Here is a 4,463-nt window from a genome sequence, read left to right as displayed (position 1 = left end):
AGAATGTGATTTGGTTTTGCTTTATATGCCATTTTTTGAGTCATAAGACTTAAAGATGAGGATGGAAAACAGACGAAGGAGATCAGTTTGAATGTACAGGAGAAAGGTGGCCATGGAGAAACATTTGCATGAATGGCAGTAGGAAGCCTGACATAGTCCGCTAAAACACAGGGGAAAAGGAGGGCAGAGGAGGAAGGCTGACTCAAGGAACAAGTCCTGAAAACTCAACAGTCACACAGGGATAGCAGCTTTCCAGCTGGCCAGTATAGTGGGAGTGAGATGAGGGACAAGCTATTCTATTTCCTGGATGTTATTGTTCCCCCTCTCCCACTGTTACTAATAATGATATTGACCTGCAATGGATTTTCTTTCTCATTCATAGCACATCTTGAAATTTCCAGTTCTCTTCAGCTGGAACAGCGACATCTGTCCTGACCTTCCAGTCTCAGAAATCTTTAGATCAGGCCTGTGACCTAGTCCAGCACTTAATCAAATACTTTTCCCATTAAATTACGTGAACTCTGGACCTGATTTAACCAAGACTTAAGTAATTTTGGGACTTCCACTTCCTTTTCCCCTGTATTAGAAATCAAGGTGATGACAGATCTTTGTCACTGAAATTGTGATGTTTTCACCAAAAATATCCTGTGTTCTCTTAGCAATTTTGATATTTTTATGACATTATGACAAGTCTTGTGCTTTTATGTAGATATTTTCTTAAAAAAGGCTCCAGAATTTTTCATCAATATTTGAGTCATGCTTGTGGTATTTACTACCAGCTTATAGTTCAGAGCAGCTGAAAATTCTGTAAAGGGAAAACCTGTGTCTTGCTTTCCAAAGGCTGGGAATGGATGCAGTCTGTGGTAGAGAATCATCTTGCGTGGTTTTGGTTGCACTTAAAAATGTGCACAGTAGAAAAGTGGAACTTACACTGAATATGTTGAGAACTCTAGCTGAGACAAAAATAATTGGACATTTGAACTTTTGACATATCAATATCTTGATTTATGTGCAGAAAAAGAGGTGGTACATGCTTTGTTCTTTTAGCTTTTGTGCTGTTCTTAATTCCTGACACATGCTGGTCTTTGATGTTTTGCTCCATGTTAGAAAGGATGATTTAATAGCTTTGACTTAAAATGCTTTGGTTATATGGAAATGGCCAACAGGATGAATGTCCCAATCCGAAAAAGTAACTGTTAAGGGAGGCATTTACCATATGTGCCTTTGAAGTTAATTTGGAGAAGCTGCATGTGTAAAGCCGTTGTTATTTTGTAACCCATTTAGAGGTTGAAGGGACTGAAGTAAGGCACATTCTTTAGCTGTTTGTGCATTATATTCAGATTCATCTGTCGGTTGTCTCTGCATTCACCTGCTTTTAATGCAGAGGCAGTTTTTACTCATCAATGCCTCTGTACAAATGGAAAGAGAGTATGTGACTGAAAATACTCAGCAATAAAAATGGTCTGTATTTGGATCATAACCTGGATGAACTATGTGTTACCTTGTGGGAGAGTGAGGAAGCATAAATTTAGGATACTGGGTGAACACATTTTTCAGCTTGTTTAGAAGCAAAAGCAACAAAGTAATTATTCCTGAATAAAAGCTGGCTGTGGGGATGAGAAAATTCAGAAGTGGCATTTGTTTTGCAAAACTTCAACAGGCATTTTTATTTTGTGACATGTTGGATTTCAATTCATTTTCAGATGTGCCTTTGTAGACTGGGAGGGGGTCAAGTCTAAGTCCAATTCCTGTGTTGGCTAGCCTCTCAACTAATTTTCATCTTTCTCATCTATTTCCAGGTTGCTTTGCCTGTGGACCACCTTCTTATTCAGATATAATGCAATCTTGGGGGGAGTTCTGTCTGCAGGGTGTGGGATCAAGACTTTGTCAGTGGAAATTGCAGAATTTCAGTTCAGTATGATTCCAGTATTCCCTGATCATCATAATCTTTTAAGTGTATGTGAACAGTTTGCTAGAAGATTCTGCATTTTTACATTTTTTTCTATTTAGAAGTGGGGCCAAGAATTGGGAGATTTTTAATGTTCTGACGTGATTTTAGTTTTTTGCTGCAAATGTCAAATGAGTTTAGCTTTTGTTTTGTTTTTACTGATTTGAATGCATGAAGACATGTGGTACCTAAATTAGGACAGCAGAGGAGTTCCAATCAGTAATGAAGATGCTTTGTCATTTTAACTGTGTGGGCACTTAATAATTTTCCATAATAATCCTTTGCTTTAAAGTGCAAAAGGAAAGGGATTCCTGTAGGGGCATCGTGCTCTTCTGCAGACAGGGAAACATGACATCTTTCAAATAATGGAGAGACACTTGTTTCCTCTGGTGCCTTAATTCTGAGTAGATAGATTATAATAACTATTCCTACTAAAATACCGCTTTTCCTCTTTTGATCTTGGAACACTTTAAAAAGGGGATAATGTCACAGAAACAGAAGCTGAGGCACAAAGAATTGAAATGCCCCAAGCAAGGTAACCCAGCATGTCCACAGTAGAGCCAAGAATAAAACTCCTGTCTCCTGAGTCCTAGGCCAAGGCTCTACCTTCTAGGCTAGTGGTCTTCGGTCTTTTTTTTTAGGTAAGCCTCACTGCTACTACTTCCCTCTCTCCTTGCTCTTCTTTCCCCATGACCACTGATTGCTGTTTCTTCTTACACTCTCCTTCCTCCTACTTGCATAACCCATTTTCCAGACCCATCCTGTGTCCTTCCTCTCATTCTCTGCCTCTTATGCTGCTGCCACCTCTTCTCCAGTCACCCACTTGCATTGACATCACCACCGCAAATCATGGCTCCTGCTGAGCTTATCTGCTTGGGCTCAAGCCATGTGTCTCCTCTTTGTTCTGGTGTGACTCACTGTCAGCAGCCTCTGCACAGGCTGTGTTGTCCCTGCTAAGCCCTTTGGGTCTAGAAGCTGTGCAGGTACCTTAGAGTGATATCTGAGCTAATACAACTGCAATACTTTGCCTTCTGCTGACTAAGGAATGTCTAACCTGTGCTCTGTGGGCAGTAGAGAAACCAGTTGAAGCCCTGGAGCACGCACTCTTAATATTTGGTACCTGGAGATGTTTGGACCTATGTACTTGCATACAGTTTTTTAAATGCGCAGGTAAATGCTGAGGATTGAAAACCTGGCTTTGTCAGCCTGAACCAGGGAATATATATTTTGCATGGGAGCAGATGAATATACTTAGTTTTAAAGCATTTGCTTTGTCAGATAAGGAAAGAAAGTCAAGAGATGCAGTTCTGGATCTATTTTCTAACTTGAAGTTCAGTTTGAATTCAAATATTGTTCTTGATTGCAAATAAGCATTTTTTTTCCCCCCTGAGAGAAATGTTGCGCCTATAGTCCTAGATGAATGCAGATGCTTTGGGACTTCTGAACAGACAGGTATTTTACATCCAAACTCAAGTGAGTGACTTAAAATAACCTGCATAATTTAAGCACATTTTCATGAAGTGAAGTTAGTTTGTGGGTGAGCTCAGAGACAAAGTTGCTTCCAGGTTATCTGTGGAAAGCAGAGAGGTAGGCTGCCTGGTTTTGAAACTATGAAAAGGATATGCAAAGTGGCAGGGTAATAACTGCACTTTTTTTTTTCCAGGGTATCTTTTTTGTAAGCAGCTCTGTGCTGAGTTCCTTTCTGAATGCTCTCGTCTTAACCCTGCTTGCTCTCTTCTGTATTTCAATCTGCTCGTTTGTCCTAGCAGCCATTTGTTTCAGTGATGTATTTTCTTTTTGGCCCTGAAACTTTAAGGAGAGAGAAGGCAATTTATGTGAAAAATCACTTTGTCCAGATTAATGACTGCTGCGCTTGAGTGTTATCACAGTGGTATTAGCTAGATTTTTTTTGTTGGAATGAGAGAACAGAAACCACTTCTCAGATCCTTGCTGTCTGAAACTGTAGTTGTGGAAACACATCAGGTTAGTCCAGAAAAAACTAGTACCTTCATGCAGTCAGACAAGAGCTCTATGTGTAGAAGGTGTGCTTGAAATGTGCTTTTAATGTTAGCAAGTAATAAACCAATAATTGCCAGTGACTTCAGATGAAGGACCAGCATCAGGTCCTATAGCTGGGCATCCATTGCCAAAAGCTGACTTTGCAGAGGAAGAAACCGGATGATCATTTCCAGCAGGAAACAGGCAGAGTGTAGCTGAACTACAGAATGTGCTTCTGCTCTTTCAATGGTGTGAAGTCAGTAGTCGTCAGTGGCATTACTGCAAGCCTGAGGTCAGAATCTAGCTGTATGTAAAGTTTTAATGCTTTACTCAAGATATATACTTCCTGTGGTGGGAGTGGACAGGCTTGAAGGAATTAATGTTTTAATCATAATACCCCAGCAAAAGCTCCTTAAATGTAAGGCAGCTGGGATGATGTGGCAAATTTCTCTTGGAATTCAGTGTCAGGATTTGGTGCAAGAGCTCCTGCAATTTTCCAGTTGTCTCCCTCTTTCCC

The sequence above is a fragment of the Egretta garzetta genome, unplaced genomic scaffold (genome assembly GCF_000687185.1).
Source record: "Egretta garzetta isolate BGI_Z169 unplaced genomic scaffold, ASM68718v1 scaffold133, whole genome shotgun sequence".
NCBI classification, from domain to species: domain Eukaryota; kingdom Metazoa; phylum Chordata; class Aves; order Pelecaniformes; family Ardeidae; genus Egretta; species Egretta garzetta.
Note: the sequence above shows the minus strand (reverse complement) of the source record.